We start from the raw sequence: 14042 nt of genomic DNA on the forward strand, positions 1-14042 counted from the left end.
GGAAGCTATAAACCAAGGAACTCCAGGAGTCTCCAGAAGGTGGAAGAGGCAAGCAAGAATTCTCCCCTAGAGCCTTTGGTGGGAGTATGGTCCTGGAAGCACCTTGATTTAGGACTTCTGGAGAACTGTGAGAGAATAAATTTTTGTTGTTCTAAGCCACAAAGCTTTTGGTAATTTGTTATAGCAATCCTAGGAAACCAATATACACACTGAAGAGCAATCAGATTTTAACTGAGGATTCATAAAAAGTTGTGAGATTCTCTTGCACCTACAAGAATTTTAAGACTGATGATTTAGGCTAGTTTTGCTGTGTCTTTCGAAGGTGACCACTGAGGTTATATGTAAGAGGGAACTCTTGCAGCTCTATGGCAAAACAAATGGAACAATCTAGATGAATGCCAGGATAGACGTAGCAGATTTTATATAAACATTATTCCAATAGTAAAAAATAATTCATGAATATCTACATCACAATCTAAGGCCAAAATCTTTGGAATGTTTTCAGTAAATGAAGAACGATGAGAAATATTTTTACACTCTACTTGGGTTTAGCACTAAATTCCCAGAGATAATTATCTTCATTCAACAAAGATAGAATGTGGTCCAGGTGCTACTTCTAGCTGTGCAGGATGCATCAATGAACAAAGCAAAGATCCATATTTTCATGGAGCTTCTAGTTTAAAAGGAGATGACAATAAAGCTAATCAGTAAGTAAGTTACCCGAGAGTTAGAAGATGAAATGTGCTAGAGAAGAAAAAGAAGGAAAACATGACAAGAAAGATCAAGAGTCTTCAGTTTGAAGAGATGGGGTGGATTATGGTAAGAAATGGGGTAGTCAGTGTAGGCATACTTTCACCATTTTCATAGGTGGAATTTGAATAGTTTTGAAAGTGGTGAAGGAATTACTTAAAAGGAGAAGAACATTCTAGGCACTCTGCATAGCTAGAGACAAGGTCATAGGTAGAAGCTACTTGCTTTTGAGGAGGAGCAAAGAAGCCAGTATAGCTGGACTGTAGTAAGGGAAAGAGAGTAGAGATCAGAAGGTAATGGAGGACGTATAATACTGGGTTTGTAGACTCCTGTAAGGATTTTGTCTTTTATTTTAATAAAATTGAGAATTCTTGAAAGTTTGTTTAAAGAGGAGTGATATAATCCAATTTACATTTACTCTTGCTTAAAATATTGAGAATAGTGTGTTGGGGGGAGGTGAGTGGGTGGTGGAAAGGTTGAAAGAAGTTGTTGGATTCTTCATACATTTTTAAAGATAAAGCCAAAAGGATTTTCCAGTGGATTATATGTAGCTTGTAGTTAAGGATGACTGTAGGATTTTGATCTCACTAACCAGAAAGATGGAATTGCTATTAAATGAAATAAGGAAGGTTTTCTGTAGAGTAGATTTTGTGGAAGGGAAAAGATTAGCTCAGTTCTAGATTTTTTTGAGTTTGCAATGTTTATTAGCCATCCAAATAGAGATGTCGAGTAGGCACTTGGAGATAAAAGTCTGGAGTTAAGAAAGGAGGTGTGAACTGGAGATAGACATTTTGGAATCAGTAGCAAGTGGATTTAAGATTATTAGAATGAGTCACCAAGACAGGGAGTATAGCTAGAGAAGAGAAGATGATCAAGGACTGACCTCTGAAGCTTCAATTTTAAAAGCTACAGGAAAAGGGAAGACTCTATGGAATGACCAGTGAGAGTGAGAAAGGAGAAAAATCAAGAGAGTGAGATATCCTTGTACAAGTGAAGAAAGTCAATTAGAGAAGAAGAGTAATTAATTGTGTCAAATGCCGCTGATGGTTCAAGCAGGATGAAGCCTGAAAATTGACCATTGGATTTAGCAATGTGGCAGCATTAGAGGAGTGGTGGGGGAAAATATTCAAGTGGTTTAAGAAAGAATTCAAGAAAGGAAGTTTGAGATAGTGTATATAAACAGCTCTTGAGGATTTTTGCTATTAAGTGGAACAATAAAATAGTGCTGGCACACAAAATGTGAGTAATAAAAATTTTCACAAGTTTCAGAAATAATAGTATGTTTGTATCCATATAAATGCAGTGCATTTAAGAGTGAAAATGTGAATCTGTAGGAGGAAGAGGGCATAACCATTGAAGCAAACCTCTTGAGGAGTCAAGATGGATTATGATGCAATGTACAAATGGAGAGTTTGGTATGGATAGTTCATTTTTGCTAACGAACAGAAACACAGAGCACATGGGAGTACATGTACTCATGCCGAGAGGTGATGGAAGTCAAAATGCAAATACTCTTCTGATGGTTTCAAATTTCTCCATGAGAATCAAATCAAAATCAGCAGCTGAGTGTAGGGATAGAGGAGAAAGGAGAAGGTGCGAAAAGTGGTAAAATGAATGGTCTAGGAATGTTTCATGCAGCTTCCTGGCAATGTGAAAAGCCCCCTAGAGGTTCATGGTTAAGATTTTAAAGTGAATCTACGGTGTGGCACAAGTACAAGACACACTTGTAATTTTCAATTTTCTTGCAGATGCAAAAAAGTAGAAATAGGTGAAATTAATTTTAGTAGCAGATTTTATTTAAACAAATAAATAAAAGTATTATTTTGACTTATAGTCAATATAAGAATTGTTAAGGAGATATTTTCCATTCTTCTTTTAGTGCTTGGTTTTTGAAATCTGATGTATATTCTGCGCTCACATCTCTATTTGGACCAAGCACATTTCAGGTGCTCGATAGTCGTATGTGGCTAATGGCCACTGCACTCGTAGTGCAGGACTACGTGGTGATTGCAGGAGTGACTGGCTGAAGGAGAGCGGAGTTCAAGATCCTCAGAGGACGAGGAGCGTTCAGGGAACTGAATGGCCAGGCTGTTGGTAGGACCGTCTACACATCTGTTGACAATTCAAAGAACTAACAGAGGAGAACTTTTGAAGAGAATGACAGTAAGCAGGTAGGTAAAATCATTGAGAAACATGGGAGGATGATGCAAGAGTCAGTAAATAATAGCGAATGTGAGAAGTAATGAAGTTTCTAGAGAGAAAGGAAGGAGAATAGTATGAAAACAACAAAAATTGAGTGGAATTTCTATCCTTCTCCGTGACACAGAGGTTGAGGGAGAAAAACAGCCATCATTGGAAAAGTCTCCTTCTACTGAAAAAAAATCAATACCTTTAGAGGAGGTTTTCAGTAGAGTAAAAATAACAGGTTCATTAAGAGATACTTGTTTGCTTATAGCTCTTACGATATCTTTGCTGAAGTTGAAGAATTGCACAATAGGAATTGTCAAATATATACATATTGACATTTTCAACGGAAGTAAAGAAAGCTTTGCCTAGACCTACATTAAAAACAATTGTTTTTCTGGACATGGGAAAATTCCAGGAACATATGATTCAAGTTAATGATTGGTTATTTCTGGGAAGTGGAACTCTGGTAACTTTCATTTTTGACTTGGCACATTTTTGTACTGATATTTTGTTACGATATGTATATTTTTGTTCAAATAAAGAAAAATTCAAAGGCCTATTCTTTCCTTGAGGACTTTTAATTTGATATAACTTCTCTCCTGAAGAAAGCATGGGGTTTTCAAAAGAACTGTTAAATGAATGAGATTGTTCTGTGTGTGCCTGTGCGTGCGTGCGTGCGTGCGTTTGTGTGTGTGTGTGTTAAATACTTAGGTCATAAATACAAGGGACAACCAAAATGACCAAGCAGTCAATAATGAAGGAAACCAGAATATGTCACCCCAAAATATGTTTCTTTGACGTAAAAATTATTTCGAGTTGAAGGCAATTAAGAGCAGTAAATGAAGAAAAAGCTTCCCCTTTTCTTCCTAAAGGCAGGAAATGAATTCTCCTTTTACTGGCCCATTCTCTTATCAGCCCAGAGAAAGCAGCAGAGAAATCTGTAAATAACTCTTGTTAATCAACTATCTATCTTCCTGGTTACTTCTTCACCATTTACTACTCCTAACCCAAACCTCTTTGTCTTGTCAATTCTTCATAAATATGGTGTTTCTTTGTCTAAAATGTATAATAGCTTCCTACTGTGGTCACTTTGGGTCTTCATTTTCTTGTGAAGTCTCCCATGTGCATATGCAAATTCAATAAAATTTGTATAATATTCTTCTGTTAATCTGTCTTTGTCAGTTTAATTTTCAGACTCAGTCAGGGACCCAAAGAGGGTCGAGGAAAATTTCTTCCTCCCCTACCGTAACAATTCTGAGTGTTCAATGTCCACAAAGTGAGCACCAGCCTTCACCAGGACAGGCATGTTTCTCAGACGAGACACTAAGGCAGGTGGCTAAAAGGAAGCTGGGATCTATTGGTATTAAGCGTATTTGCAGAGCTGCTGAGAAATTGCTTCTGATGTTTGAAATGGATTTAGCCATCAATGAGAGAGCAGTGGTTCTTTCCCTTCTGTAAAATGCAATCTGCCCTTGGTTGGTGGCAGCAGGTATGGATGGCAGGGCCTATGGTTCTTTTATGACGGCCTTTTTAGCCTGAGGTGACTGAAAGATTTTACTTAAAACAAGCCACAACTCCCTCAAATCAGAATGATAATTTGACTTTAAAAAAAAGTCTAGAGTTGCCATTATTTTTCTCTTTGTTTTTATAGAATTTCTTTCTCTAATATTTTTTGGTTGTACTATTTGCCGTTATTACAGCTTAACAGGTTGGTTATACTTTGTCAACCAGTTTGAACAAATATCAGGATAATAAACTGATTTAGGAGACAAAGTTACTTTATTATTGCAAGGCAGCATATCAGCATAGAAAGCATAGTATCTGCCATGGACCGAGTCCCCCCAGATTCTTAGGTTGAAATCCTAACCCACAAGGTGATGGTATTAGGAGTTGGGATTTGGGAAGTGATCAGGTCATGAGCACAGAGCTCTCATGAATGGGATTAGTCTCTGTTATGAAGGCCCAACAAAGCTCCCAACCCTTCTACCATGTGAGGATCCACTAGGAAGCAGGCTCTCAAAAGACATGGAATCTGCCAGCGCCATGATCTTGAACTTCCCAGCCTCCAGAACTCTGAGAAATAAATTTTATTGTTTAGAACCCACCCAATTTGTGACATTTTTGTTATAGCAGCCTGAATGGACTAGGACAGTATTTGAAATCAGACTTGGGATTGGAATCCTGACTCTACCATTTACTGATGGTGTAACCATGTGAGGTCATTCAAATTCTCCAAGGTACCGTTTCTCCTTCTGTATAATCAGTACAATGGCATCTCATAAAGTTCCTGCAAAAATTAAAATACATATGCCTGCTACAGGGTAAGTTCAACACATCTTGCCAATTGTTGTTATAGATTAGCCCCTCTTGTCAGTTAGGAATGATTTGAACAATTTTTTTGGTTAAAAGATTGATAATAATTGTAATTACAAGCATGTGTTTCTAATTTTTAGAAAGACAGATATCATAACTATTTCAATCATTAAAGTCACATGCAGTCTATAGTCATTTATCTTTTAGTATTATTCAATGAAATCTTTTATGTAATCACAAAACTTTACAGAGTCTACCATGAGTAAGACAAGATATTGTGTCTCTGGAGGATATAAAGGTTGCACTCTAGGTGAACAGACAAAGCTGAGATTTGTCAGATGAGATTTATAAATAATAAACCCTCTGAAATCATAGGGATTTGATTTCACTGTGGGCTGATGGTACTACAAGAAGATGTCAGGATAAGGAAGGATTTTAACCAAATCTTGAAGAATTAGGGAAAGCGTTGGGAGATTATCCAAGTAATTTTGCCCCACATGAAAACATCGTATTAAGTTGTGTTTTATTACTTGCTGCAGTAAAAGAGACTGCACACAATGAGTTTAAATTCCACTTTTTGCTAACATCAGAGACTCCTACTTCTCTACTTTTTCCTCCTGTCTCCTGCATAGAAATTACAATACCCAAACACCAGTCAATAATTGTTGTATTATCACAGTGATTTTCTTTGTATTTCATTTATTTCACCATGTTTGACACAAGAAAACATAAATTCACCAGAAGAGAGGTCGTTTCTGATGAGAGGGAAGCAGTATTTAGGATTTTCAGTATAGGAGTTCCAAAATTTTGTTCTACATAATAGTAGTTCTTTGTTAAATTTCTGTGGATTTTTAAACTTGAGTCAACTAAATTGGTGATTTACCATGCACTTCGGCAATTTTAAAGGTTTTAAGAAGCCTTGCAGAATCTAAACCTGCCTATGTAAAGCTATCTTTGATTACAGAAACCTTTATTTCTATTACTTCTATGAAATCAATGAAGGAAATCCTATTCCAGACCACTCCCTAAAGTGATGAGTTAAACCTACAGTGTGTTATTAGATCTTCTTAAGTTATTCAGCACATCATAATCATCAATAAGATAATTATTGATTGAAATTAGTGCCTGACTCATCCATCCATCTATCACCATCCATCCATCAATCCATCCATCCATCCATCCATCCATCCATCCATCGATGCATCCATCCATCCATCCACCCATGCATCCATGCATCCATCCATCCATCCATCCATCATCATCATCCGTATTCTAGGTAATCTTGCTATATTAGAACAAAGGAAATTTCTCTTTATCTTGTTACCAGGACTTTTTGTAGATTTCCTGAATAATTGATTTATCTTTATGTTAATGGGACTATAAATCACATACTTATCTAATTTCCTTCTTTGTATTGGCTGCTAGAAAACTTAGAGCCAAATTTTGGCCCACCTCTAAAAACTGTCTAGATTGTTGCAGTTTACATTGCCATAATCTCATTCCTGGCTTAATCATACTTTCCTATATTCATTTTCCTTTTGCCCTGTCTCTTTATTTGCCTAGTTTTAGCTGCATTTTCTTTCATGCTTATTGAGTATATATTGTAAATTGCCTTAAAAGTTGTTTTTTTTTTTTTTTTTTGTAGAACAGGAGGGGTATAAACAAATAACAAATAACTATATTTTACCAAACTGTCTGCAGGCATTTTGGTTAATCAACTCAGTCTCCTTTTAGGGAAGGAGTATAACATAGGAAAATCATCCTTACATTCTTGGAACCAGAAGATTTTTAAATGGCTTTGTCCCAATTCTATCTCTAACTAGCTGTTGTATTTAGGCAATACTGTGAAATTCTCTGAGCTTTCATTTCCTCATCTGTGAAGTCAGGTGATTAGAAACAAATAGCCTAGGTTCAAGATTGCAGGCCAGGCAGTTTTGGCTGGGAGGCATAATTGAACTTGTACTGCCAGCTGGAGAAAAAAGTAGAATGAGATAGTGTTAGCTTCTGCCAGATGTAGAAACAGGGCTGGTCTAAAGATACGTGGGCAACTAGAATTAGCTAATTTGGTGGCAATTTCAATGGGTGTCTTTTTCAGATCTGTTTTGGTTTTTGGTTTTTCCTCATTTGCTTGTTAGATGGGAGCAGGGAAGAACAAATTTTTATTAAACCAGAATTGTTGTTAAAAACAGATTCACACAATAACTTACTTCCAGTATCTGAAGTGGAATGGGTAGTTTGAAAAAAATTCAAAAAATGGATCTTTCTTCTCCTTCTTTTTTCAAAATTATTCTGAAAATAGCATGTCAGAGGGTTGAGAAATTGTATATTTAAAATAAGTTGTTTATTCCCATTAAATGGCAATATTTTTGCACTAGTTTCAGAATTTTAGCTGACTGCAGTGCACGTACTCATGGCAAGAATGTTCAATGGGTCAGGGCTAATGAAGAGTCTTCCTGCCACCCTCCCACTCTTGGGGATGCTTTCTATGTAGGCAGAGGAAATCTCTGATTATATTTCACCAGTGATATAAGGAGCTATGCATTTGCATTTATATTCATGTCATCACCCATCACCGAATACTTCGGTATCTGTCCTAGGCAAGTGAGAATATATAACTATATGACTGTTCACACCAAGCAAAGCCAGGGTGTTATCACTGTGTTTCGTTGGAACGATTGTCTATGTAGACAGAAGTGCTGGCAGAATCAAGGCATCACATGACCCTGTCGCTTTAGGTGGGCAAAATTCAGAAAGACCTGTGTTAAATCTAGTGTAGACAGTCACACTGTGGGTGATCACACAATTTCAACAAAATATTGTTAGCTTTGTGAATTTAAATTTATTGGATATGTAATTTTTCATATGTTTTTATAAATTTGCTTTGGAGTTAAAATTCTATACAAGAGATAAACATCCTTATATTTGATTTTATATTTACCTAGGTTGGACCTGGCTGACTCCTTCTTAGCATTTGGATTCAGTTAGCGTCACCCTCTTAAAGGAGCCTTTCCTTATCAATCAAGCCTTCCCATTCCCTGCTATTTCCTGTCTCATTACCCTGTTTTATTTTACTCATCCATCGCCCTTAGCGTGATCTAAAATCATCATCTTATTTTTTAATGTCTTAATTTTTATTGTCATTTTCCTCTCATTATGAGTATTAGCTACATAGAAGAATGCATATTTTGAACCTATTTATCATTTTGACCCTAGGGTTTAGAACACTGCTCTTAACATAGTCATCATGCTCAATATTCTGAGTGAGAATGTTTTCAGTTCAAATTTTTAAAAACTTATAATAAGTAAAATTTAAATCAACACTTAAGATCATTTATATTTTGGTGCATTATTTTACAAGATTCTTCATTATTGGATAGATATAAGGGTCAGATTCTGGATATTGCAATTTTGTTACACAATAAAATAAAAGCTAAAATCAAAGTCAAATCGACAAATCATTATTGTAAAAACCGATTTTTTTATTGCATAAGATAATTAAGGGTATTCCTACACTTACAGCAGTACAAAACATGAGACTTAATCCTCGATAAAGAGAAGAATCAGTAAAGGTAAAAAGTTAAGAACAAAAAACTAAGTTTTCCACAACTTGGGTATCTTTTACTTTTACATGGAACACTTCACTTCTGGCCATCAAATGTGTGGTGACTTTTCCCCCACACCGAACTATTCTCTGTTTTTTTTTTTTTTTCAGGAATTACTAACAGTTATTACAACCAATGCGGACTTTAAAATCCTACCTGGACATCGAGTCAGAACCAGAAAAAGGGTAGACAGCAAATTAACCATGGATTAAGCAGACAGGAGGCCAATAAATCCATGGTCACTTGTGTTTCCACCAGACAATGCCTACTGGGAGGGTAAGAAGTGGTCCTCACAGGCAGGGTCTCTGCCTCAGAGCAACAGGATACAGAGGCTGCCAAGAGCTCCCAACCAAAAACATGAAAGGAGGAAAGAACAAAAAGCATCCAAAAGGAAAGAAAAGGAAATCTGAACACCAGCTGGCTGTCCTACAATTTAACTCAACTCTAACACTATCTATCTGGAACTAGTGTCAAATCCAACAGGTTAAAGACTCAGTCCCACAAGACTGCTTCTCCCTCACTTCAGCCAAGCTGTGGTTACCCACAACTTCTGTCCAATTTGGCTGCAAATTGGAGCTTCCCACGACTCCTTCCTCAGATTCAGTTAATTTGCTAGAGTGGCTCATGGAATTCAGGAAAACACTGACATATGTGTACCAGTTTATTAAAGGTTGTGATAAAGGATATAGACGAACAGCCAGATGAAGAGGTACATAGGGCAAGGTATGTGGGTAGGGGTGCAGAGCTTCCATGCCCCCTCTGAGGGTGCCACTCTCCCCGCACCTCCACTGGTTTGTCAACCTGGAACCTCTCTGAACCTCACACTATTGGACTTTTTATGGAGGCTTCATCATGTAGGTATGACCAATCATTAACTCCATGTTCATTCTTTCCCGCTTCTCAGGAGAATGGGGAGGAGTGCTGAAAATTCCAAGCTACCAATCATGGTTTGTTCTTTCTGGTGACCATCGTCATCCAGGAGCACACCCAGAGTCACTTCATTAGGACAAAAGACACTCCTGTCAACCAGGAAATTACAAGGGTTTCAGGAGCTTTGTCAGGAACTGGGATCAAAGACCAAATGTAAGAACAAAAGACATTCCTAGTGTTCTTATCACTTAGGAAATTAGGGTTTCAGGAGCTCTGTACCAGGAAGCAAGGCCAGAGACCAATATGTATTTTCTATTACCTCACAGTAGGTTATTGAAGTCTAACAGTTGGGAATTACAAGACAGCCTATGTAGGATAAAGGGCAAGGACTAGTGAGAGAGTCCTCTGTTTATATTCTGGATCTGTCAATCACCATCATATGTAGCGTCAGTTCTCAGAGGACTAATTGTATGAACCTATGGAACAACTCCAGCATAATGTCTGGTATTTTGTAGGCATTACAAAATTATAGTTCTTTTCTCCTTCTTTTTATTGAATTTTCTCCATCTATTTGTGCAAATAATTTCACAAATATTGGCCAATTATTTGGGAGTGATCGATTTAATCTTGGCCTCATGAGAATTCAAAATTCTCAGAAAATAGGTAGCTACACCTGAACAACTTTTACTGAGAAGGTGCTCAGGAAGGTGTTGACTTACTGACCTGACTGTATGCAAAGATTAGGTGTAAAAATACAATCCATAGTACCAGAAGTTTCATAATTTTAAAACAAAGCTTATTGACTTTCTTCATAGGTTATCCATGTTTATTCCTTCTCATGGTTATAAGTACTATCAATAGGCTACTTCTCTGCTAAATACCTAGACTTTTAAATTCATCTTTGACTCTGTTTAACAAAGAGTGATCAAACAATGAGATTCACCTCTGTTGAGAAATGTTTGTTGTGTTCTTATTTACCTGGTTCCATGCTAGGTACAGAAGATTCCAGGGGAAGAACTCAGGTACTTCCCCAGAGGACATACAGCCTAGTGAGCAAGTCAGGTACAAAACCAAATGGTAATTAAATGGTAAATACTAAGAATTTAAATACAAAAAAGTTTTGTTGAACCACTGAGGAGGAAGAAATTACTCCACCTGGGGACATCATAGAAAGCATGCCAGAGGAATCATTATTTGAAATGTATGCTTTTTTAATTATTATTTTTTAATTGAGGTAACACCAGTTTATAATATTATATAAATTTTAGGTGTACATGATTATATTTCAATTTCTGTGAAGACTACGTGATGTTCACCACCCAAAGACTAATTACCATCCATCACTGTCCACATTGAAGTGTGTTTTAGAGAATGAGTAAGAGTTCAGTAGGTACAAGGGCAAGGAGACAACTTTCAGCATGGAGAATTAAGAGATTCCAGAACTTGGTCCTTATACTCTGCATTTATTACAAGATGTTTGCATGGGAAGTGATGGGAAGTGAAATCTTAAAATTACACAGTCTGTTGTAAAGGTGTGAACTCGAGTTCTCTGCTAATAAGTTTAGCATTGTGCAGGCTTTGCTGAATATGTAAAGATATAAGTTCATCTTGGTAGCATCAGAATTTGCTGTCCTCTTCCTTTTCAAAGAACAGATTTGTCTATTTGAGCATTTTTACAAATTTTCCCTGACTTGAAAGCTCCCTTTAACAGTATTTTTTCTTCCTTTTTTGAAGGAACTTAGCCCTGAGCTAACATCCACCACCCGTTCTCCCCTATTTGCTGAGGCCATGAGCTAACATCCATGCCCATCTTCCTCTGCTTTATATGTGGGATGCCGGCCCCATCATGGCTTGACAGCAGTGTGTAGGTCTGCACCTGGGATCTGAACTGGTGAATCCTGGGCTGCTAAAGTGGAACCTGTGAACTTCACCACTGTGCCACCAGGCTGGCCTCCCCTTTAATAGTATTTTCATGTTTAGTTTTAAGTAATAAGACGAACCACATGAAATTGTTGATTTCAACCATTCTGACCTGCAAAACTAACAATTTCATATGGTTCAAACTGTATATTATGGTTACAGTACCTAAGCTTTTTCATCATTTTATTGATCTTATGTGATTGAATGTAAAATGTGTTCTTAGTACTTTTTAAAATTATGTAATGCATGGAGATTGTATCATAAACTTTGTTTTTATACAAGTCGCACTATATAAATTTTCAACCACTTCACATTTACAAATAGTACATTAATTTGAAAAACTGTGTGAAAGTGCATAAAGAAAAACATGATTTTTTGACAAATTCTAAATGGCATTGTATCATGTTTGACCTGCAGGAAGAACAAATATTAAAATGTTATTTGTGTTTCACTACAAATTATACCATCAATGGTGGACCAAAACAGTTTTTATAACCTTGGGTTTAAAATCACTACAACTTACACTTAAAGTCTCAGCAGAATTATTTTCTATAACGTTCACGGTTTTAATAAATTAGGAAATAATAAGCGAGTTGATCTGTAAGCATTTCTCTACAAATACCACATGTCACAGCCCAGGGTAAGAAAAGATCTCCTGGTTCCCTGCTCCTTTGGGATGCTTTGGGTGCAAGGCACAGCAGTTTCTTTACCTCCAAGGTGGCTCAGAGTTTTGGTGAGATAAACAAGGAGATAAACACACTTCCTAAGAATTGTTTGTCTTTTCCCCTTGGAAACTAGTCATCCTGAAGCCACACAGAGGAAAGACATAATCCCTTAATTGATCCATGATTAGCAACATGAGTAGCCCTTCCCTTGAAATTGGCGTCCTTATATTTTCTTTTCTGCTTTTTCTTGGGTCGGTCACAATAATTACAACTGTTCAATGACTGTTCCTGAGTTTTATCAAAGAGGCTTTGAAAAGCTCCTACTTATATAACTAAGTTTAAATCCTAGCTAAGGGGTTTTAATTCTCTTCAGACTCCCATCTATGGGAATGAAACAAAACATCAACAACAACAACAAAACGACAATAATTGCTACTTCATACAACAAATGGTAATTCACCATATCAACTATGAATGACTTATTGAATGGGTGCTATGTTTCCAGAAACTTCTTTGCTTAGAAAGGAAAGATACTTTGAAAAACAGAAAGTAACTATTCAGTTTACTAAATGTATTAGATCTCATGATGAATAAGAGATCTTTAAGAGATGTATATATGAGTCTGGCTTTCTACAAAACAGAGCCTGAGACAAGGAATTGAGTGGAGAGAACTTATTTAGGAGGTGTTCCCAGGAAGAAGTAGTGAAGGAATAGGGAATGGGAGACAAGAAGAGAAGGAGGAAACGCCAAAAGAAAGATTCATCATTGGGGTCAACACTGTGGACAACTGGGGATTCCTCTAGGATATTTGGAGAAAGATTCATTGCCTTCAGAATTATCTCCTGAAAAATAGGATGCTGGAGCATTTATCCGTGAGAACTCCTCTCTTGGTTTAGTGTTTTTGTGTCTGCTACAATCTTTAACTCTTGAGTAAGAAAAATGTGAACAATTGGGTTGCTAAGTAGAAGTGGGGGAGCTGCAACAGTTCTAAGCTTTGAGGGTTATGGGAAAGAGGAGAATATAACATTCCAGATTAGATGACACTTGGCCTTTTGTTAGAAACCAATGCTGTGATGGTTGAAAGAATAAAGTAAATTCCTACTCACTTTCTAAATTTAGCCCAATACCAGTTCTTCTAGTTATTCTGTTTGTTCTATCTCACAGGCTCACTTCTTCTCTATATCCTAACCTTAGAAATCACAAAGAAAGAATTAGAGACATGAGTTTTGGTTTTAAAAGTCTTAATTTATTCTTAATATTCTTTTATGACATACCTAAGGAAAAAAGGTTATTTTTATCACTCAGATTTTCAGTATTTTTACTTCTAAAACAGATTAAATGGTTTCTAGGGGCTTTTTTTAGACCCAGAATTTGTCACGATTTGTATCTTGTAAGCAAGCTCATTAGTCAGTCTTGCCTCTACCATATTCCTTCCTTCTGTAACTCATATGTACACAGAGTTGTGTACATATGGACATACAATGAATTTAAAAGCTTACCATAAATCATTGCTCGTATCCATATATTCTCCTCTTTTTACCTGATACACTGACTGAGGTTCTCACCTTTAGATTTGATTCCTTGAGTTAAAGTATATTTCTAGAAGGTTTATGCAAAATATCCAGTACATAAAATATATCGGGAGCAGTAAATACAATATTGGTTATAGAAGTTTTAAATCTGATCATGAAGAAAAATAGTTTCCAAGTGGCAAAAATTAAGTATTGGCAAGATG

Source organism: Equus asinus, chromosome 3, assembly GCF_041296235.1.
Source record: "Equus asinus isolate D_3611 breed Donkey chromosome 3, EquAss-T2T_v2, whole genome shotgun sequence".
In the NCBI taxonomy this organism is placed as follows: Eukaryota; Metazoa; Chordata; class Mammalia; order Perissodactyla; family Equidae; genus Equus; species Equus asinus.